This window comes from Hyla sarda, unplaced genomic scaffold (genome assembly GCF_029499605.1).
Source record: "Hyla sarda isolate aHylSar1 unplaced genomic scaffold, aHylSar1.hap1 scaffold_2612, whole genome shotgun sequence".
Classification (NCBI taxonomy): domain Eukaryota; kingdom Metazoa; phylum Chordata; class Amphibia; order Anura; family Hylidae; genus Hyla; species Hyla sarda.
In genome coordinates, this window is record NW_026609302.1 from 1 (window position 1) to 22,919 (window position 22,919).

A 22,919-nucleotide genomic window follows, 5' to 3' on the forward strand; every position below is an offset into this window, starting at 1 on the left:
CAGCTATGTGCAACAAAGGTAGGCGTGTTGTTTTCATATGCAGATCTGAAATATTGTCTTATATGCAAGAGGAGGAGTGATGGGGGTTCATGCAAAAGCCAGGCTATGGATTGCATTGCTAAATGCTCCATCAGAGTGCAATGGTCGCCTGTCCTTTTTTTAAGTGATGATGTGGGTTTAGCCTGTGCTGTATGTATGTATGGGTGGCTGACTGCCACCCACCCAGAAAGTGTATGGGAGGCTGGTTGGCTGCCAGCCTTCCTTCCATTCCTATGAGTAATGTGAGTGCTCATGAAGGGGACATGGTTGGGTCCACCCCTTTCCCGGTTATCCCCTCTAGGCCTTTTGGCTTAGATCAAGTGTAAAAAAAGAAAGGATCTTGCGACAGATCGCATCCTGAGGCACGTTTTTTTTTGTGTGAATACTTGCACTTGGGTGACTTGTGAGCACATACTGATACATACGTTCCCTATCTGGGGACCATAAATTAAATGGATTTTTGAGAAAGGGAGCTGATTTGGAAGCTTGCTTCTGTCGCCCTATGCATTGACCCGATGTGGCAGTATCTTCGGGTAGTGAACAGTGCACCACCCCATTCCAGTGTTAAACAAGAAAGATTCTCATTTAATCCTCCGTGGGTGAGAATTTGAGTTTGAGAATTGGAGACCAAAATGATGAGTTGCACTGACTGGTTTATGAACGTCTATTCATTTAGCGTTTTAATGACCATGTTTGCACACTGATTGGTGTAAAAAAATTAAATAAAACTAAATAATAATAATCTAGCACACCTGTGCAGGTTTGACATGACATGACAGGTAGCTGTCTTGTGGGTGGTGCTGAATCCTGTTAAATGACATGAGGGTCTCATGCCTATACACAAGGGTGTGTCATTGCTGTTGCTTGACCATGCATTGGTTTCTGTGGTCAGTGAATGATAAAAACAAAATTTACCATCCATTGATGGATGGGAAATCCGCCATGAGGCATTTGTTTTTAGAAACTGCTGCTCACAACCAATGTTGCAATGGAGTGTCTCCATCTGCTGGTGGTATTGGAAAGGCATTAGTGCTATGACAGGGTCTGAAGAAGAAGAAGAAGAAGAAGAAGAAGAAGAAGAAGAAGACGGAAAAAAATATATATAAAAAGAAAAAGAGAGAGAGAGAGAGAGACTGACTTAGTGAGCGAGTGAGTGAGAGAGTGAGAGTGAGTGAGAGTGAATGAGTGAGTGAGTGATTGAGTGAGTGAGTGAGTGAGTGAGAACAAATGAGTTAAAGCAAGTGAGTGAGAGAGATCGAATGAATGAAAGTCTGAATGACAGAAAGAAAAAAGGATGAAGAAAGAAGCATGAAGAAAAAAAAATGTATATGGAGTTGCTGACATGAGTGCAATCTACAAAGCCGTTGAGGCTGATCCTCATGGGAGGATTATTGCACCAGGACCCTTAGCACTTTTAAAATGCCATTCAATGCCACGGGCTAGATGTAAACTGCAGATGACCATGTTGTGGTAGTTACCATGGATACCCAAGTGATGTGTGAGCTAACACATAGGCCCAACAGATTCCAAGAAGGCCAGAATCACCAGCGGCACCACCATCGATTGTCAGGTCACCCGGATTCAGCAAATACCAGAGTCCAAAATGATGCAGGTTTATACTGTTAATTTTCAGTTTATCGTTACAGTTGGTGTTATTCCATGTCGGAAGGGACGCAGCTACAGCCAGTGGGGTAACTAGAGACAGGCAGGCAGCTATGTGCAACAAAGGTAGGCGTGTTGTTTTCATATGCAGATCTGAAATATTGTCTTATATGCAAGAGGAGGAGTGATGGGGGTTCATGCAAAAGCCAGGCTATGGATTGCATTGCTAAATGCTCCATCAGAGTGCAATGGTCGCCTGTCCTTTTTTTAAGTGATGATGTGGGTTTAGCCTGTGCTGTATGTATGTATGGGTGGCTGACTGCCACCCACCCAGAAAGTGTATGGGAGGCTGGTTGGCTGCCAGCCTTCCTTCCATTCCTATGAGTAATGTGAGTGCTCATGAAGGGGACATGGTTGGGTCCACCCCTTTCCCGGTTATCCCCTCTAGGCCTTTTGGCTTAGATCAAGTGTAAAAAAAGAAAGGATCTTGCGACAGATCGCATCCTGAGGCACGTTTTTTTTTGTGTGAATACTTGCACTTGGGTGACTTGTGAGCACATACTGATACATACGTTCCCTATCTGGGGACCATAAATTAAATGGATTTTTGAGAAAGGGAGCTGATTTGGAAGCTTGCTTCTGTCGCCCTATGCATTGACCCGATGTGGCAGTATCTTCGGGTAGTGAACAGTGCACCACCCCATTCCAGTGTTAAACAAGAAAGATTCTCATTTAATCCTCCGTGGGTGAGAATTTGAGTTTGAGAATTGGAGACCAAAATGATGAGTTGCACTGACTGGTTTATGAACGTCTATTCATTTAGCGTTTTAATGACCATGTTTGCACACTGATTGGTGTAAAAAAATTAAATAAAACTAAATAATAATAATCTAGCACACCTGTGCAGGTTTGACATGACATGACAGGTAGCTGTCTTGTGGGTGGTGCTGAATCCTGTTAAATGACATGAGGGTCTCATGCCTATACACAAGGGTGTGTCATTGCTGTTGCTTGACCATGCATTGGTTTCTGTGGTCAGTGAATGATAAAAACAAAATTTACCATCCATTGATGGATGGGAAATCCGCCATGAGGCATTTGTTTTTAGAAACTGCTGCTCACAACCAATGTTGCAATGGAGTGTCTCCATCTGCTGGTGGTATTGGAAAGGCATTAGTGCTATGACAGGGTCTGAAGAAGAAGAAGAAGAAGAAGAAGAAGAAGAAGAAGAAGACGGAAAAAAATATATATAAAAAGAAAAAGAGAGAGAGAGAGAGAGACTGACTTAGTGAGCGAGTGAGTGAGAGAGTGAGAGTGAGTGAGAGTGAATGAGTGAGTGAGTGATTGAGTGAGTGAGTGAGTGAGAACAAATGAGTTAAAGCAAGTGAGTGAGAGAGATCGAATGAATGAAAGTCTGAATGACAGAAAGAAAAAAGGATGAAGAAAGAAGCATGAAGAAAAAAAAATGTATATGGAGTTGCTGACATGAGTGCAATCTACAAAGCCGTTGAGGCTGATCCTCATGGGAGGATTATTGCACCAGGAACCTTAGCACTTTTAAAATGCCATTCAATGCCACGGGCTAGATGTAAACTGCAGATGACCATGTTGTGGTAGTTACCATGGATACCCAAGTGATGTGTGAGCTAACACATAGGCCCAACAGATTCCAAGAAGGCCAGAATCACCAGCGGCACCACCATCGATTGTCAGGTCACCCGGATTCAGCAAATACCAGAGTCCAAAATGATGCAGGTTTATACTGTTAATTTTCAGTTTATCGTTACAGTTGGTGTTATTCCATGTCGGAAGGGACGCAGCTACAGCCAGTGGGGTAACTAGAGACAGGCAGGCAGCTATGTGCAACAAAGGTAGGCGTGTTGTTTTCATATGCAGATCTGAAATATTGTCTTATATGCAAGAGGAGGAGTGATGGGGGTTCATGCAAAAGCCAGGCTATGGATTGCATTGCTAAATGCTCCATCAGAGTGCAATGGTCGCCTGTCCTTTTTTTAAGTGATGATGTGGGTTTAGCCTGTGCTGTATGTATGTATGGGTGGCTGACTGCCACCCACCCAGAAAGTGTATGGGAGGCTGGTTGGCTGCCAGCCTTCCTTCCATTCCTATGAGTAATGTGAGTGCTCATGAAGGGGACATGGTTGGGTCCACCCCTTTCCCGGTTATCCCCTCTAGGCCTTTTGGCTTAGATCAAGTGTAAAAAAAGAAAGGATCTTGCGACAGATCGCATCCTGAGGCACGTTTTTTTTTGTGTGAATACTTGCACTTGGGTGACTTGTGAGCACATACTGATACATACGTTCCCTATCTGGGGACCATAAATTAAATGGATTTTTGAGAAAGGGAGCTGATTTGGAAGCTTGCTTCTGTCGCCCTATGCATTGACCCGATGTGGCAGTATCTTCGGGTAGTGAACAGTGCACCACCCCATTCCAGTGTTAAACAAGAAAGATTCTCATTTAATCCTCCGTGGGTGAGAATTTGAGTTTGAGAATTGGAGACCAAAATGATGAGTTGCACTGACTGGTTTATGAACGTCTATTCATTTAGCGTTTTAATGACCATGTTTGCACACTGATTGGTGTAAAAAAATTAAATAAAACTAAATAATAATAATCTAGCACACCTGTGCAGGTTTGACATGACATGACAGGTAGCTGTCTTGTGGGTGGTGCTGAATCCTGTTAAATGACATGAGGGTCTCATGCCTATACACAAGGGTGTGTCATTGCTGTTGCTTGACCATGCATTGGTTTCTGTGGTCAGTGAATGATAAAAACAAAATTTACCATCCATTGATGGATGGGAAATCCGCCATGAGGCATTTGTTTTTAGAAACTGCTGCTCACAACCAATGTTGCAATGGAGTGTCTCCATCTGCTGGTGGTATTGGAAAGGCATTAGTGCTATGACAGGGTCTGAAGAAGAAGAAGAAGAAGAAGAAGAAGACGGAAAAAAATATATATAAAAAGAAAAAGAGAGAGAGAGAGAGAGACTGACTTAGTGAGCGAGTGAGTGAGAGAGTGAGAGTGAGTGAGAGTGAATGAGTGAGTGAGTGATTGAGTGAGTGAGTGAGTGAGTGAGAACAAATGAGTTAAAGCAAGTGAGTGAGAGAGATCGAATGAATGAAAGTCTGAATGACAGAAAGAAAAAAGGATGAAGAAAGAAGCATGAAGAAAAAAAAATGTATATGGAGTTGCTGACATGAGTGCAATCTACAAAGCCGTTGAGGCTGATCCTCATGGGAGGATTATTGCACCAGGACCCTTAGCACTTTTAAAATGCCATTCAATGCCACGGGCTAGATGTAAACTGCAGATGACCATGTTGTGGTAGTTACCATGGATACCCAAGTGATGTGTGAGCTAACACATAGGCCCAACAGATTCCAAGAAGGCCAGAATCACCAGCGGCACCACCATCGATTGTCAGGTCACCCGGATTCAGCAAATACCAGAGTCCAAAATGATGCAGGTTTATACTGTTAATTTTCAGTTTATCGTTACAGTTGGTGTTATTCCATGTCGGAAGGGACGCAGCTACAGCCAGTGGGGTAACTAGAGACAGGCAGGCAGCTATGTGCAACAAAGGTAGGCGTGTTGTTTTCATATGCAGATCTGAAATATTGTCTTATATGCAAGAGGAGGAGTGATGGGGGTTCATGCAAAAGCCAGGCTATGGATTGCATTGCTAAATGCTCCATCAGAGTGCAATGGTCGCCTGTCCTTTTTTTAAGTGATGATGTGGGTTTAGCCTGTGCTGTATGTATGTATGGGTGGCTGACTGCCACCCACCCAGAAAGTGTATGGGAGGCTGGTTGGCTGCCAGCCTTCCTTCCATTCCTATGAGTAATGTGAGTGCTCATGAAGGGGACATGGTTGGGTCCACCCCTTTCCCGGTTATCCCCTCTAGGCCTTTTGGCTTAGATCAAGTGTAAAAAAAGAAAGGATCTTGCGACAGATCGCATCCTGAGGCACGTTTTTTTTTGTGTGAATACTTGCACTTGGGTGACTTGTGAGCACATACTGATACATACGTTCCCTATCTGGGGACCATAAATTAAATGGATTTTTGAGAAAGGGAGCTGATTTGGAAGCTTGCTTCTGTCGCCCTATGCATTGACCCGATGTGGCAGTATCTTCGGGTAGTGAACAGTGCACCACCCCATTCCAGTGTTAAACAAGAAAGATTCTCATTTAATCCTCCGTGGGTGAGAATTTGAGTTTGAGAATTGGAGACCAAAATGATGAGTTGCACTGACTGGTTTATGAACGTCTATTCATTTAGCGTTTTAATGACCATGTTTGCACACTGATTGGTGTAAAAAAATTAAATAAAACTAAATAATAATAATCTAGCACACCTGTGCAGGTTTGACATGACATGACAGGTAGCTGTCTTGTGGGTGGTGCTGAATCCTGTTAAATGACATGAGGGTCTCATGCCTATACACAAGGGTGTGTCATTGCTGTTGCTTGACCATGCATTGGTTTCTGTGGTCAGTGAATGATAAAAACAAAATTTACCATCCATTGATGGATGGGAAATCCGCCATGAGGCATTTGTTTTTAGAAACTGCTGCTCACAACCAATGTTGCAATGGAGTGTCTCCATCTGCTGGTGGTATTGGAAAGGCATTAGTGCTATGACAGGGTCTGAAGAAGAAGAAGAAGAAGAAGAAGAAGAAGAAGACGGAAAAAAATATATATAAAAAGAAAAAGAGAGAGAGAGAGAGAGACTGACTTAGTGAGCGAGTGAGTGAGAGAGTGAGAGTGAGTGAGAGTTGAATGAGTGAGTGAGTGATTGAGTGAGTGAGTGAGTGAGTGAGAACAAATGAGTTAAAGCAAGTGAGTGAGAGAGATCGAATGAATGAAAGTCTGAATGACAGAAAGAAAAAAGGATGAAGAAAGAAGCATGAAGAAAAAAAAATGTATATGGAGTTGCTGACATGAGTGCAATCTACAAAGCCGTTGAGGCTGATCCTCATGGGAGGATTATTGCACCAGGACCCTTAGCACTTTTAAAATGCCATTCAATGCCACGGGCTAGATGTAAACTGCAGATGACCATGTTGTGGTAGTTACCATGGATACCCAAGTGATGTGTGAGCTAACACATAGGCCCAACAGATTCCAAGAAGGCCAGAATCACCAGCGGCACCACCATCGATTGTCAGGTCACCCGGATTCAGCAAATACCAGAGTCCAAAATGATGCAGGTTTATACTGTTAATTTTCAGTTTATCGTTACAGTTGGTGTTATTCCATGTCGGAAGGGACGCAGCTACAGCCAGTGGGGTAACTAGAGACAGGCAGGCAGCTATGTGCAACAAAGGTAGGCGTGTTGTTTTCATATGCAGATCTGAAATATTGTCTTATATGCAAGAGGAGGAGTGATGGGGGTTCATGCAAAAGCCAGGCTATGGATTGCATTGCTAAATGCTCCATCAGAGTGCAATGGTCGCCTGTCCTTTTTTTAAGTGATGATGTGGGTTTAGCCTGTGCTGTATGTATGTATGGGTGGCTGACTGCCACCCACCCAGAAAGTGTATGGGAGGCTGGTTGGCTGCCAGCCTTCCTTCCATTCCTATGAGTAATGTGAGTGCTCATGAAGGGGACATGGTTGGGTCCACCCCTTTCCCGGTTATCCCCTCTAGGCCTTTTGGCTTAGATCAAGTGTAAAAAAAGAAAGGATCTTGCGACAGATCGCATCCTGAGGCACGTTTTTTTTTGTGTGAATACTTGCACTTGGGTGACTTGTGAGCACATACTGATACATACGTTCCCTATCTGGGGACCATAAATTAAATGGATTTTTGAGAAAGGGAGCTGATTTGGAAGCTTGCTTCTGTCGCCCTATGCATTGACCCGATGTGGCAGTATCTTCGGGTAGTGAACAGTGCACCACCCCATTCCAGTGTTAAACAAGAAAGATTCTCATTTAATCCTCCGTGGGTGAGAATTTGAGTTTGAGAATTGGAGACCAAAATGATGAGTTGCACTGACTGGTTTATGAACGTCTATTCATTTAGCGTTTTAATGACCATGTTTGCACACTGATTGGTGTAAAAAAATTAAATAAAACTAAATAATAATAATCTAGCACACCTGTGCAGGTTTGACATGACATGACAGGTAGCTGTCTTGTGGGTGGTGCTGAATCCTGTTAAATGACATGAGGGTCTCATGCCTATACACAAGGGTGTGTCATTGCTGTTGCTTGACCATGCATTGGTTTCTGTGGTCAGTGAATGATAAAAACAAAATTTACCATCCATTGATGGATGGGAAATCCGCCATGAGGCATTTGTTTTTAGAAACTGCTGCTCACAACCAATGTTGCAATGGAGTGTCTCCATCTGCTGGTGGTATTGGAAAGGCATTAGTGCTATGACAGGGTCTGAAGAAGAAGAAGAAGAAGAAGAAGAAGAAGAAGAAGACGGAAAAAAATATATATAAAAAGAAAAAAAGAGAGAGAGAGAGAGACTGACTTAGTGAGCGAGTGAGTGAGAGAGTGAGAGTGAGTGAGAGTGAATGAGTGAGTGAGTGATTGAGTGAGTGAGTGAGTGAGTGAGTGAGAACAAATGAGTTAAAGCAAGTGAGTGAGAGAGATCGAATGAATGAAAGTCTGAATGACAGAAAGAAAAAAGGATGAAGAAAGAAGCATGAAGAAAAAAAAATGTATATGGAGTTGCTGACATGAGTGCAATCTACAAAGCCGTTGAGGCTGATCCTCATGGGAGGATTATTGCACCAGGACCCTTAGCACTTTTAAAATGCCATTCAATGCCACGGGCTAGATGTAAACTGCAGATGACCATGTTGTGGTAGTTACCATGGATACCCAAGTGATGTGTGAGCTAACACATAGGCCCAACAGATTCCAAGAAGGCCAGAATCACCAGCGGCACCACCATCGATTGTCAGGTCACCCGGATTCAGCAAATACCAGAGTCCAAAATGATGCAGGTTTATACTGTTAATTTTCAGTTTATCGTTACAGTTGGTGTTATTCCATGTCGGAAGGGACGCAGCTACAGCCAGTGGGGTAACTAGAGACAGGCAGGCAGCTATGTGCAACAAAGGTAGGCGTGTTGTTTTCATATGCAGATCTGAAATATTGTCTTATATGCAAGAGGAGGAGTGATGGGGGTTCATGCAAAAGCCAGGCTATGGATTGCATTGCTAAATGCTCCATCAGAGTGCAATGGTCGCCTGTCCTTTTTTTAAGTGATGATGTGGGTTTAGCCTGTGCTGTATGTATGTATGGGTGGCTGACTGCCACCCACCCAGAAAGTGTATGGGAGGCTGGTTGGCTGCCAGCCTTCCTTCCATTCCTATGAGTAATGTGAGTGCTCATGAAGGGGACATGGTTGGGTCCACCCCTTTCCCGGTTATCCCCTCTAGGCCTTTTGGCTTAGATCAAGTGTAAAAAAAGAAAGGATCTTGCGACAGATCGCATCCTGAGGCACGTTTTTTTTTGTGTGAATACTTGCACTTGGGTGACTTGTGAGCACATACTGATACATACGTTCCCTATCTGGGGACCATAAATTAAATGGATTTTTGAGAAAGGGAGCTGATTTGGAAGCTTGCTTCTGTCGCCCTATGCATTGACCCGATGTGGCAGTATCTTCGGGTAGTGAACAGTGCACCACCCCATTCCAGTGTTAAACAAGAAAGATTCTCATTTAATCCTCCGTGGGTGAGAATTTGAGTTTGAGAATTGGAGACCAAAATGATGAGTTGCACTGACTGGTTTATGAACGTCTATTCATTTAGCGTTTTAATGACCATGTTTGCACACTGATTGGTGTAAAAAAATTAAATAAAACTAAATAATAATAATCTAGCACACCTGTGCAGGTTTGACATGACATGACAGGTAGCTGTCTTGTGGGTGGTGCTGAATCCTGTTAAATGACATGAGGGTCTCATGCCTATACACAAGGGTGTGTCATTGCTGTTGCTTGACCATGCATTGGTTTCTGTGGTCAGTGAATGATAAAAACAAAATTTACCATCCATTGATGGATGGGAAATCCGCCATGAGGCATTTGTTTTTAGAAACTGCTGCTCACAACCAATGTTGCAATGGAGTGTCTCCATCTGCTGGTGGTATTGGAAAGGCATTAGTGCTATGACAGGGTCTGAAGAAGAAGAAGAAGAAGAAGAAGAAGAAGAAGAAGAAGAAGAAGAAGAAGACGGAAAAAAATATATATAAAAAGAAAAAGAGAGAGAGAGAGAGAGACTGACTTAGTGAGCGAGTGAGTGAGAGAGTGAGAGTGAGTGAGAGTGAATGAGTGAGTGAGTGATTGAGTGAGTGAGTGAGTGAGTGAGAACAAATGAGTTAAAGCAAGTGAGTGAGAGAGATCGAATGAATGAAAGTCTGAATGACAGAAAGAAAAAAGGATGAAGAAAGAAGCATGAAGAAAAAAAAATGTATATGGAGTTGCTGACATGAGTGCAATCTACAAAGCCGTTGAGGCTGATCCTCATGGGAGGATTATTGCACCAGGACCCTTAGCACTTTTAAAATGCCATTCAATGCCACGGGCTAGATGTAAACTGCAGATGACCATGTTGTGGTAGTTACCATGGATACCCAAGTGATGTGTGAGCTAACACATAGGCCCAACAGATTCCAAGAAGGCCAGAATCACCAGCGGCACCACCATCGATTGTCAGGTCACCCGGATTCAGCAAATACCAGAGTCCAAAATGATGCAGGTTTATACTGTTAATTTTCAGTTTATCGTTACAGTTGGTGTTATTCCATGTCGGAAGGGACGCAGCTACAGCCAGTGGGGTAACTAGAGACAGGCAGGCAGCTATGTGCAACAAAGGTAGGCGTGTTGTTTTCATATGCAGATCTGAAATATTGTCTTATATGCAAGAGGAGGAGTGATGGGGGTTCATGCAAAAGCCAGGCTATGGATTGCATTGCTAAATGCTCCATCAGAGTGCAATGGTCGCCTGTCCTTTTTTTAAGTGATGATGTGGGTTTAGCCTGTGCTGTATGTATGTATGGGTGGCTGACTGCCACCCACCCAGAAAGTGTATGGGAGGCTGGTTGGCTGCCAGCCTTCCTTCCATTCCTATGAGTAATGTGAGTGCTCATGAAGGGGACATGGTTGGGTCCACCCCTTTCCCGGTTATCCCCTCTAGGCCTTTTGGCTTAGATCAAGTGTAAAAAAAGAAAGGATCTTGCGACAGATCGCATCCTGAGGCACGTTTTTTTTTGTGTGAATACTTGCACTTGGGTGACTTGTGAGCACATACTGATACATACGTTCCCTATCTGGGGACCATAAATTAAATGGATTTTTGAGAAAGGGAGCTGATTTGGAAGCTTGCTTCTGTCGCCCTATGCATTGACCCGATGTGGCAGTATCTTCGGGTAGTGAACAGTGCACCACCCCATTCCAGTGTTAAACAAGAAAGATTCTCATTTAATCCTCCGTGGGTGAGAATTTGAGTTTGAGAATTGGAGACCAAAATGATGAGTTGCACTGACTGGTTTATGAACGTCTATTCATTTAGCGTTTTAATGACCATGTTTGCACACTGATTGGTGTAAAAAAATTAAATAAAACTAAATAATAATAATCTAGCACACCTGTGCAGGTTTGACATGACATGACAGGTAGCTGTCTTGTGGGTGGTGCTGAATCCTGTTAAATGACATGAGGGTCTCATGCCTATACACAAGGGTGTGTCATTGCTGTTGCTTGACCATGCATTGGTTTCTGTGGTCAGTGAATGATAAAAACAAAATTTACCATCCATTGATGGATGGGAAATCCGCCATGAGGCATTTGTTTTTAGAAACTGCTGCTCACAACCAATGTTGCAATGGAGTGTCTCCATCTGCTGGTGGTATTGGAAAGGCATTAGTGCTATGACAGGGTCTGAAGAAGAAGAAGAAGAAGAAGAAGAAGAAGAAGAAGACGGAAAAAAATATATATAAAAAGAAAAAGAGAGAGAGAGAGAGAGACTGACTTAGTGAGCGAGTGAGTGAGAGAGTGAGAGTGAGTGAGAGTGAATGAGTGAGTGAGTGATTGAGTGAGTGAGTGAGTGAGTGAGAACAAATGAGTTAAAGCAAGTGAGTGAGAGAGATCGAATGAATGAAAGTCTGAATGACAGAAAGAAAAAAGGATGAAGAAAGAAGCATGAAGAAAAAAAAATGTATATGGAGTTGCTGACATGAGTGCAATCTACAAAGCCGTTGAGGCTGATCCTCATGGGAGGATTATTGCACCAGGACCCTTAGCACTTTTAAAATGCCATTCAATGCCACGGGCTAGATGTAAACTGCAGATGACCATGTTGTGGTAGTTACCATGGATACCCAAGTGATGTGTGAGCTAACACATAGGCCCAACAGATTCCAAGAAGGCCAGAATCACCAGCGGCACCACCATCGATTGTCAGGTCACCCGGATTCAGCAAATACCAGAGTCCAAAATGATGCAGGTTTATACTGTTAATTTTCAGTTTATCGTTACAGTTGGTGTTATTCCATGTCGGAAGGGACGCAGCTACAGCCAGTGGGGTAACTAGAGACAGGCAGGCAGCTATGTGCAACAAAGGTAGGCGTGTTGTTTTCATATGCAGATCTGAAATATTGTCTTATATGCAAGAGGAGGAGTGATGGGGGTTCATGCAAAAGCCAGGCTATGGATTGCATTGCTAAATGCTCCATCAGAGTGCAATGGTCGCCTGTCCTTTTTTTAAGTGATGATGTGGGTTTAGCCTGTGCTGTATGTATGTATGGGTGGCTGACTGCCACCCACCCAGAAAGTGTATGGGAGGCTGGTTGGCTGCCAGCCTTCCTTCCATTCCTATGAGTAATGTGAGTGCTCATGAAGGGGACATGGTTGGGTCCACCCCTTTCCCGGTTATCCCCTCTAGGCCTTTTGGCTTAGATCAAGTGTAAAAAAAGAAAGGATCTTGCGACAGATCGCATCCTGAGGCACGTTTTTTTTTGTGTGAATACTTGCACTTGGGTGACTTGTGAGCACATACTGATACATACGTTCCCTATCTGGGGACCATAAATTAAATGGATTTTTGAGAAAGGGAGCTGATTTGGAAGCTTGCTTCTGTCGCCCTATGCATTGACCCGATGTGGCAGTATCTTCGGGTAGTGAACAGTGCACCACCCCATTCCAGTGTTAAACAAGAAAGATTCTCATTTAATCCTCCGTGGGTGAGAATTTGAGTTTGAGAATTGGAGACCAAAATGATGAGTTGCACTGACTGGTTTATGAACGTCTATTCATTTAGCGTTTTAATGACCATGTTTGCACACTGATTGGTGTAAAAAAATTAAATAAAACTAAATAATAATAATCTAGCACACCTGTGCAGGTTTGACATGACATGACAGGTAGCTGTCTTGTGGGTGGTGCTGAATCCTGTTAAATGACATGAGGGTCTCATGCCTATACACAAGGGTGTGTCATTGCTGTTGCTTGACCATGCATTGGTTTCTGTGGTCAGTGAATGATAAAAACAAAATTTACCATCCATTGATGGATGGGAAATCCGCCATGAGGCATTTGTTTTTAGAAACTGCTGCTCACAACCAATGTTGCAATGGAGTGTCTCCATCTGCTGGTGGTATTGGAAAGGCATTAGTGCTATGACAGGGTCTGAAGAAGAAGAAGAAGAAGAAGAAGAAGAAGAAGAAGACGGAAAAAAATATATATAAAAAGAAAAAGAGAGAGAGAGAGAGAGACTGACTTAGTGAGCGAGTGAGTGAGAGAGTGAGAGTGAGTGAGAGTGAATGAGTGAGTGAGTGATTGAGTGAGTGAGTGAGTGAGTGAGTGAGAACAAATGAGTTAAAGCAAGTGAGTGAGAGAGATCGAATGAATGAAAGTCTGAATGACAGAAAGAAAAAAGGATGAAGAAAGAAGCATGAAGAAAAAAAAATGTATATGGAGTTGCTGACATGAGTGCAATCTACAAAGCCGTTGAGGCTGATCCTCATGGGAGGATTATTGCACCAGGACCCTTAGCACTTTTAAAATGCCATTCAATGCCACGGGCTAGATGTAAACTGCAGATGACCATGTTGTGGTAGTTACCATGGATACCCAAGTGATGTGTGAGCTAACACATAGGCCCAACAGATTCCAAGAAGGCCAGAATCACCAGCGGCACCACCATCGATTGTCAGGTCACCCGGATTCAGCAAATACCAGAGTCCAAAATGATGCAGGTTTATACTGTTAATTTTCAGTTTATCGTTACAGTTGGTGTTATTCCATGTCGGAAGGGACGCAGCTACAGCCAGTGGGGTAACTAGAGACAGGCAGGCAGCTATGTGCAACAAAGGTAGGCGTGTTGTTTTCATATGCAGATCTGAAATATTGTCTTATATGCAAGAGGAGGAGTGATGGGGGTTCATGCAAAAGCCAGGCTATGGATTGCATTGCTAAATGCTCCATCAGAGTGCAATGGTCGCCTGTCCTTTTTTTAAGTGATGATGTGGGTTTAGCCTGTGCTGTATGTATGTATGGGTGGCTGACTGCCACCCACCCAGAAAGTGTATGGGAGGCTGGTTGGCTGCCAGCCTTCCTTCCATTCCTATGAGTAATGTGAGTGCTCATGAAGGGGACATGGTTGGGTCCACCCCTTTCCCGGTTATCCCCTCTAGGCCTTTTGGCTTAGATCAAGTGTAAAAAAAGAAAGGATCTTGCGACAGATCGCATCCTGAGGCACGTTTTTTTTTGTGTGAATACTTGCACTTGGGTGACTTGTGAGCACATACTGATACATACGTTCCCTATCTGGGGACCATAAATTAAATGGATTTTTGAGAAAGGGAGCTGATTTGGAAGCTTGCTTCTGTCGCCCTATGCATTGACCCGATGTGGCAGTATCTTCGGGTAGTGAACAGTGCACCACCCCATTCCAGTGTTAAACAAGAAAGATTCTCATTTAATCCTCCGTGGGTGAGAATTTGAGTTTGAGAATTGGAGACCAAAATGATGAGTTGCACTGACTGGTTTATGAACGTCTATTCATTTAGCGTTTTAATGACCATGTTTGCACACTGATTGGTGTAAAAAAATTAAATAAAACTAAATAATAATAATCTAGCACACCTGTGCAGGTTTGACATGACATGACAGGTAGCTGTCTTGTGGGTGGTGCTGAATCCTGTTAAATGACATGAGGGTCTCATGCCTATACACAAGGGTGTGTCATTGCTGTTGCTTGACCATGCATTGGTTTCTGTGGTCAGTGAATGATAAAAACAAAATTTACCATCCATTGATGGATGGGAAATCCGCCATGAGGCATTTGTTTTTAGAAACTGCTGCTCACAACCAATGTTGCAATGGAGTGTCTCCATCTGCTGGTGGTATTGGAAAGGCATTAGTGCTATGACAGGGTCTGAAGAAGAAGAAGAAGAAGAAGAAGAAGAAGAAGAAGAAGAAGACGGAAAAAAATATATATAAAAAGAAAAAGAGAGAGAGAGAGAGAGACTGACTTAGTGAGCGAGTGAGTGAGAGAGTGAGAGTGAGTGAGAGTGAATGAGTGAGTGAGTGATTGAGTGAGTGAGTGAGTGAGTGAGAACAAATGAGTTAAAGCAAGTGAGTGAGAGAGATCGAATGAATGAAAGTCTGAATGACAGAAAGAAAAAAGGATGAAGAAAGAAGCATGAAGAAAAAAAAATGTATATGGAGTTGCTGACATGAGTGCAATCTACAAAGCCGTTGAGGCTGATCCTCATGGGAGGATTATTGCACCAGGACCCTTAGCACTTTTAAAATGCCATTCAATGCCACGGGCTAGATGTAAACTGCAGATGACCATGTTGTGGTAGTTACCATGGATACCCAAGTGATGTGTGAGCTAACACATAGGCCCAACAGATTCCAAGAAGGCCAGAATCACCAGCGGCACCACCATCGATTGTCAGGTCACCCGGATTCAGCAAATACCAGAGTCCAAAATGATGCAGGTTTATACTGTTAATTTTCAGTTTATCGTTACAGTTGGTGTTATTCCATGTCGGAAGGGACGCAGCTACAGCCAGTGGGGTAACTAGAGACAGGCAGGCAGCTATGTGCAACAAAGGTAGGCGTGTTGTTTTCATATGCAGATCTGAAATATTGTCTTATATGCAAGAGGAGGAGTGATGGGGGTTCATGCAAAAGCCAGGCTATGGATTGCATTGCTAAATGCTCCATCAGAGTGCAATGGTCGCCTGTCCTTTTTTTAAGTGATGATGTGGGTTTAGCCTGTGCTGTATGTATGTATGGGTGGCTGACTGCCACCCACCCAGAAAGTGTATGGGAGGCTGGTTGGCTGCCAGCCTTCCTTCCATTCCTATGAGTAATGTGAGTGCTCATGAAGGGGACATGGTTGGGTCCACCCCTTTCCCGGTTATCCCCTCTAGGCCTTTTGGCTTAGATCAAGTGTAAAAAAAGAAAGGATCTTGCGACAGATCGCATCCTGAGGCACGTTTTTTTTTGTGTGAATACTTGCACTTGGGTGACTTGTGAGCACATACTGATACATACGTTCCCTATCTGGGGACCATAAATTAAATGGATTTTTGAGAAAGGGAGCTGATTTGGAAGCTTGCTTCTGTCGCCCTATGCATTGACCCGATGTGGCAGTATCTTCGGGTAGTGAACAGTGCACCACCCCATTCCAGTGTTAAACAAGAAAGATTCTCATTTAATCCTCCGTGGGTGAGAATTTGAGTTTGAGAATTGGAGACCAAAATGATGAGTTGCACTGACTGGTTTATGAACGTCTATTCATTTAGCGTTTTAATGACCATGTTTGCACACTGATTGGTGTAAAAAAATTAAATAAAACTAAATAATAATAATCTAGCACACCTGTGCAGGTTTGACATGACATGACAGGTAGCTGTCTTGTGGGTGGTGCTGAATCCTGTTAAATGACATGAGGGTCTCATGCCTATACACAAGGGTGTGTCATTGCTGTTGCTTGACCATGCATTGGTTTCTGTGGTCAGTGAATGATAAAAACAAAATTTACCATCCATTGATGGATGGGAAATCCGCCATGAGGCATTTGTTTTTAGAAACTGCTGCTCACAACCAATGTTGCAATGGAGTGTCTCCATCTGCTGGTGGTATTGGAAAGGCATTAGTGCTATGACAGGGTCTGAAGAAGAAGAAGAAGAAGAAGAAGAAGAAGACGGAAAAAAATATATATAAAAAGAAAAAGAGAGAGAGAGAGAGAGACTGACTTAGTGAGCGAGTGAGTGAGAGAGTGAGAGTGAGTGAGAGTGAATGAGTGAGTGAGTGATTGAGTGAGTGAGTGAGTGAGTGAGAACAAATGAGTTAAAGCAAGTGAGTGAGAGAGATCGAATGAATGAAAGTCTGAATGACAGAAAGAAAAAAGGATGAAGAAAGAAGCATGAAGAAAAAAAAATGTATATGGAGTTGCTGACATGAGTGCAATCTACAAAGCCGTTGAGGCTGATCCTCATGGGAGGATTATTGCACCAGGACCCTTAGCACTTTTAAAATGCCATTCAATGCCACGGGCTAGATGTAAACTGCAGATGACCATGTTGTGGTAGTTACCATGGATACCCAAGTGATGTGTGAGCTAACACATAGGCCCAACAGATTCCAAGAAGGCCAGAATCACCAGCGGCACCACCATCGATTGTCAGGTCACCCGGATTCAGCAAATACCAGAGTCCAAAATGATGCAGGTTTATACTGTTAATTTTCAGTTTATCGTTACAGTTGGTGTTATTCCATGTCGGAAGGGACGCAGCTACAGCCAGTGGGGTAACTAGAGACAGGCAGGCAGCTATGTGCAACAAAGGTAGGCGTGTTGTTTTCATATGCAGATCTGAAATATTGTCTTATATGCAAGAGGAGGAGTGATGGGGGTTCATGCAAAAGCCAGGCTATGGATTGCATTGCTAAATGCTCCATCAGAGTGCAATGGTCGCCTGTCCTTTTTTTAAGTGATGATGTGGGTTTAGCCTGTGCTGTATGTATGTATGGGTGGCTGACTGCCACCCACCCAGAAAGTGTATGGGAGGCTGGTTGGCTGCCAGCCTTCCTTCCATTCCTATGAGTAATGTGAGTGCTCATGAAGGGGACATGGTTGGGTCCACCCCTTTCCCGGTTATCCCCTCTAGGCCTTTTGGCTTAGATCAAGTGTAAAAAAAGAAAGGATCTTGCGACAGATCGCATCCTGAGGCACGTTTTTTTTTGTGTGAATACTTGCACTTGGGTGACTTGTGAGCACATACTGATACATACGTTCCCTATCTGGGGACCATAAATTAAATGGATTTTTGAGAAAGGGAGCTGATTTGGAAGCTTGCTTCTGTCGCCCTATGCATTGACCCGATGTGGCAGTATCTTCGGGTAGTGAACAGTGCACCACCCCATTCCAGTGTTAAACAAGAAAGATTCTCATTTAATCCTCCGTGGGTGAGAATTTGAGTTTGAGAATTGGAGACCAAAATGATGAGTTGCACTGACTGGTTTATGAACGTCTATTCATTTAGCGTTTTAATGACCATGTTTGCACACTGATTGGTGTAAAAAAATTAAATAAAACTAAATAATAATAATCTAGCACACCTGTGCAGGTTTGACATGACATGACAGGTAGCTGTCTTGTGGGTGGTGCTGAATCCTGTTAAATGACATGAGGGTCTCATGCCTATACACAAGGGTGTGTCATTGCTGTTGCTTGACCATGCATTGGTTTCTGTGGTCAGTGAATGATAAAAACAAAATTTACCATCCATTGATGGATGGGAAATCCGCCATGAGGCATTTGTTTTTAGAAACTGCTGCTCACAACCAATGTTGCAATGGAGTGTCTCCATCTGCTGGTGGTATTGGAAAGGCATTAGTGCTATGACAGGGTCTGAAGAAGAAGAAGAAGAAGAAGAAGAAGAAGAAGAAGACGGAAAAAAATATATATAAAAAGAAAAAGAGAGAGAGAGAGAGAGAGACTGACTTAGTGAGCGAGTGAGTGAGAGAGTGAGTGAGAGTGAATGAGTGAGTGAGTGATTGAGTGAGTGAGTGAGTGAGTGAGAACAAATGAGTTAAAGCAAGTGAGTGAGAGAGATCGAATGAATGAAAGTCTGAATGACAGAAAGAAAAAAGGATGAAGAAAGAAGCATGAAGAAAAAAAAATGTATATGGAGTTGCTGACATGAGTGCAATCTACAAAGCCGTTGAGGCTGATCCTCATGGGAGGATTATTGCACCAGGACCCTTAGCACTTTTAAAATGCCATTCAATGCCACGGGCTAGATGTAAACTGCAGATGACCATGTTGTGGTAGTTACCATGGATACCCAAGTGATGTGTGAGCTAACACATAGGCCCAACAGATTCCAAGAAGGCCAGAATCACCAGCGGCACCACCATCGATTGTCAGGTCACCCGGATTCAGCAAATACCAGAGTCCAAAATGATGCAGGTTTATACTGTTAATTTTCAGTTTATCGTTACAGTTGGTGTTATTCCATGTCGGAAGGGACGCAGCTACAGCCAGTGGGGTAACTAGAGACAGGCAGGCAGCTATGTGCAACAAAGGTAGGCGTGTTGTTTTCATATGCAGATCTGAAATATTGTCTTATATGCAAGAGGAGGAGTGATGGGGGTTCATGCAAAAGCCAGGCTATGGATTGCATTGCTAAATGCTCCATCAGAGTGCAATGGTCGCCTGTCCTTTTTTTAAGTGATGATGTGGGTTTAGCCTGTGCTGTATGTATGTATGGGTGGCTGACTGCCACCCACCCAGAAAGTGTATGGGAGGCTGGTTGGCTGCCAGCCTTCCTTCCATTCCTATGAGTAATGTGAGTGCTCATGAAGGGGACATGGTTGGGTCCACCCCTTTCCCGGTTATCCCCTCTAGGCCTTTTGGCTTAGATCAAGTGTAAAAAAAGAAAGGATCTTGCGACAGATCGCATCCTGAGGCACGTTTTTTTTTGTGTGAATACTTGCACTTGGGTGACTTGTGAGCACATACTGATACATACGTTCCCTATCTGGGGACCATAAATTAAATGGATTTTTGAGAAAGGGAGCTGATTTGGAAGCTTGCTTCTGTCGCCCTATGCATTGACCCGATGTGGCAGTATCTTCGGGTAGTGAACAGTGCACCACCCCATTCCAGTGTTAAACAAGAAAGATTCTCATTTAATCCTCCGTGGGTGAGAATTTGAGTTTGAGAATTGGAGACCAAAATGATGAGTTGCACTGACTGGTTTATGAACGTCTATTCATTTAGCGTTTTAATGACCATGTTTGCACACTGATTGGTGTAAAAAAATTAAATAAAACTAAATAATAATAATCTAGCACACCTGTGCAGGTTTGACATGACATGACAGGTAGCTGTCTTGTGGGTGGTGCTGAATCCTGTTAAATGACATGAGGGTCTCATGCCTATACACAAGGGTGTGTCATTGCTGTTGCTTGACCATGCATTGGTTTCTGTGGTCAGTGAATGATAAAAACAAAATTTACCATCCATTGATGGATGGGAAATCCGCCATGAGGCATTTGTTTTTAGAAACTGCTGCTCACAACCAATGTTGCAATGGAGTGTCTCCATCTGCTGGTGGTATTGGAAAGGCATTAGTGCTATGACAGGGTCTGAAGAAGAAGAAGAAGAAGAAGAAGAAGAAGAAGAAGACGGAAAAAAATATATATAAAAAGAAAAAGAGAGAGAGAGAGAGAGACTGACTTAGTGAGCGAGTGAGTGAGAGAGTGAGAGTGAGTGAGAGTGAATGAGTGAGTGAGTGATTGAGTGAGTGAGTGAGTGAGTGAGAACAAATGAGTTAAAGCAAGTGAGTGAGAGAGATCGAATGAATGAAAGTCTGAATGACAGAAAGAAAAAAGGATGAAGAAAGAAGCATGAAGAAAAAAAAATGTATATGGAGTTGCTGACATGAGTGCAATCTACAAAGCCGTTGAGGCTGATCCTCATGGGAGGATTATTGCACCAGGACCCTTAGCACTTTTAAAATGCCATTCAATGCCACGGGCTAGATGTAAACTGCAGATGACCATGTTGTGGTAGTTACCATGGATACCCAAGTGATGTGTGAGCTAACACATAGGCCCAACAGATTCCAAGAAGGCCAGAATCACCAGCGGCACCACCATCGATTGTCAGGTCACCCGGATTCAGCAAATACCAGAGTCCAAAATGATGCAGGTTTATACTGTTAATTTTCAGTTTATCGTTACAGTTGGTGTTATTCCATGTCGGAAGGGACGCAGCTACAGCCAGTGGGGTAACTAGAGACAGGCAGGCAGCTATGTGCAACAAAGGTAGGCGTGTTGTTTTCATATGCAGATCTGAAATATTGTCTTATATGCAAGAGGAGGAGTGATGGGGGTTCATGCAAAAGCCAGGCTATGGATTGCATTGCTAAATGCTCCATCAGAGTGCAATGGTCGCCTGTCCTTTTTTTAAGTGATGATGTGGGTTTAGCCTGTGCTGTATGTATGTATGGGTGGCTGACTGCCACCCACCCAGAAAGTGTATGGGAGGCTGGTTGGCTGCCAGCCTTCCTTCCATTCCTATGAGTAATGTGAGTGCTCATGAAGGGGACATGGTTGGGTCCACCCCTTTCCCGGTTATCCCCTCTAGGCCTTTTGGCTTAGATCAAGTGTAAAAAAAGAAAGGATCTTGCGACAGATCGCATCCTGAGGCACGTTTTTTTTTGTGTGAATACTTGCACTTGGGTGACTTGTGAGCACATACTGATACATACGTTCCCTATCTGGGGACCATAAATTAAATGGATTTTTGAGAAAGGGAGCTGATTTGGAAGCTTGCTTCTGTCGCCCTATGCATTGACCCGATGTGGCAGTATCTTCGGGTAGTGAACAGTGCACCACCCCATTCCAGTGTTAAACAAGAAAGATTCTCATTTAATCCTCCGTGGGTGAGAATTTGAGTTTGAGAATTGGAGACCAAAATGATGAGTTGCACTGACTGGTTTATGAACGTCTATTCATTTAGCGTTTTAATGACCATGTTTGCACACTGATTGGTGTAAAAAAATTAAATAAAACTAAATAATAATAATCTAGCACACCTGTGCAGGTTTGACATGACATGACAGGTAGCTGTCTTGTGGGTGGTGCTGAATCCTGTTAAATGACATGAGGGTCTCATGCCTATACACAAGGGTGTGTCATTGCTGTTGCTTGACCATGCATTGGTTTCTGTGGTCAGTGAATGATAAAAACAAAATTTACCATCCATTGATGGATGGGAAATCCGCCATGAGGCATTTGTTTTTAGAAACTGCTGCTCACAACCAATGTTGCAATGGAGTGTCTCCATCTGCTGGTGGTATTGGAAAGGCATTAGTGCTATGACAGGGTCTGAAGAAGAAGAAGAAGAAGAAGAAGAAGAAGAAGAAGAAGACGGAAAAAAATATATATAAAAAGAAAAAGAGAGAGAGAGAGAGAGACTGACTTAGTGAGCGAGTGAGTGAGAGAGTGAGAGTGAGTGAGAGTGAATGAGTGAGTGAGTGATTGAGTGAGTGAGTGAGTGAGTGAGAACAAATGAGTTAAAGCAAGTGAGTGAGAGAGATCGAATGAATGAAAGTCTGAATGACAGAAAGAAAAAAGGATGAAGAAAGAAGCATGAAGAAAAAAAAATGTATATGGAGTTGCTGACATGAGTGCAATCTACAAAGCCGTTGAGGCTGATCCTCATGGGAGGATTATTGCACCAGGACCCTTAGCACTTTTAAAATGCCATTCAATGCCACGGGCTAGATGTAAACTGCAGATGACCATGTTGTGGTAGTTACCATGGATACCCAAGTGATGTGTGAGCTAACACATAGGCCCAACAGATTCCAAGAAGGCCAGAATCACCAGCGGCACCACCATCGATTGTCAGGTCACCCGGATTCAGCAAATACCAGAGTCCAAAATGATGCAGGTTTATACTGTTAATTTTCAGTTTATCGTTACAGTTGGTGTTATTCCATGTCGGAAGGGACGCAGCTACAGCCAGTGGGGTAACTAGAGACAGGCAGGCAGCTATGTGCAACAAAGGTAGGCGTGTTGTTTTCATATGCAGATCTGAAATATTGTCTTATATGCAAGAGGAGGAGTGATGGGGGTTCATGCAAAAGCCAGGCTATGGATTGCATTGCTAAATGCTCCATCAGAGTGCAATGGTCGCCTGTCCTTTTTTTAAGTGATGATGTGGGTTTAGCCTGTGCTGTATGTATGTATGGGTGGC

At 43.3% G+C, this 22,919-nt stretch overlaps 13 pseudogenes; all 13 read left to right on the forward strand.

The window, feature by feature from the left end:
- Nucleotides 1-329: 329 nt before the first annotated feature.
- Nucleotides 330-593, forward strand: LOC130324237 (U2 spliceosomal RNA; annotated as a pseudogene).
- A 1,485-nt stretch (nt 594-2,078) lies between these two features.
- On the forward strand, nt 2,079-2,342 carry LOC130324249 (U2 spliceosomal RNA; annotated as a pseudogene).
- Nucleotides 2,343-3,823: 1,481 nt separating this feature from the next.
- LOC130324257 (U2 spliceosomal RNA) lies at nt 3,824-4,087 on the forward strand (annotated as a pseudogene).
- Nucleotides 4,088-5,560: 1,473 nt separating this feature from the next.
- On the forward strand, nt 5,561-5,824 carry LOC130324258 (U2 spliceosomal RNA; annotated as a pseudogene).
- Nucleotides 5,825-7,304: 1,480 nt separating this feature from the next.
- On the forward strand, nt 7,305-7,568 carry LOC130324259 (U2 spliceosomal RNA; annotated as a pseudogene).
- Nucleotides 7,569-9,054: 1,486 nt separating this feature from the next.
- On the forward strand, nt 9,055-9,318 carry LOC130324238 (U2 spliceosomal RNA; annotated as a pseudogene).
- A 1,497-nt stretch (nt 9,319-10,815) lies between these two features.
- On the forward strand, nt 10,816-11,079 carry LOC130324239 (U2 spliceosomal RNA; annotated as a pseudogene).
- A 1,482-nt stretch (nt 11,080-12,561) lies between these two features.
- Nucleotides 12,562-12,825, forward strand: LOC130324240 (U2 spliceosomal RNA; annotated as a pseudogene).
- A 1,486-nt stretch (nt 12,826-14,311) lies between these two features.
- LOC130324242 (U2 spliceosomal RNA) lies at nt 14,312-14,575 on the forward strand (annotated as a pseudogene).
- Nucleotides 14,576-16,063: 1,488 nt separating this feature from the next.
- Nucleotides 16,064-16,327, forward strand: LOC130324243 (U2 spliceosomal RNA; annotated as a pseudogene).
- Nucleotides 16,328-17,803: 1,476 nt separating this feature from the next.
- Nucleotides 17,804-18,067, forward strand: LOC130324244 (U2 spliceosomal RNA; annotated as a pseudogene).
- Nucleotides 18,068-19,545: 1,478 nt separating this feature from the next.
- Nucleotides 19,546-19,809, forward strand: LOC130324245 (U2 spliceosomal RNA; annotated as a pseudogene).
- A 1,482-nt stretch (nt 19,810-21,291) lies between these two features.
- On the forward strand, nt 21,292-21,555 carry LOC130324246 (U2 spliceosomal RNA; annotated as a pseudogene).
- Nucleotides 21,556-22,919: the final 1,364 nt, after the last annotated feature.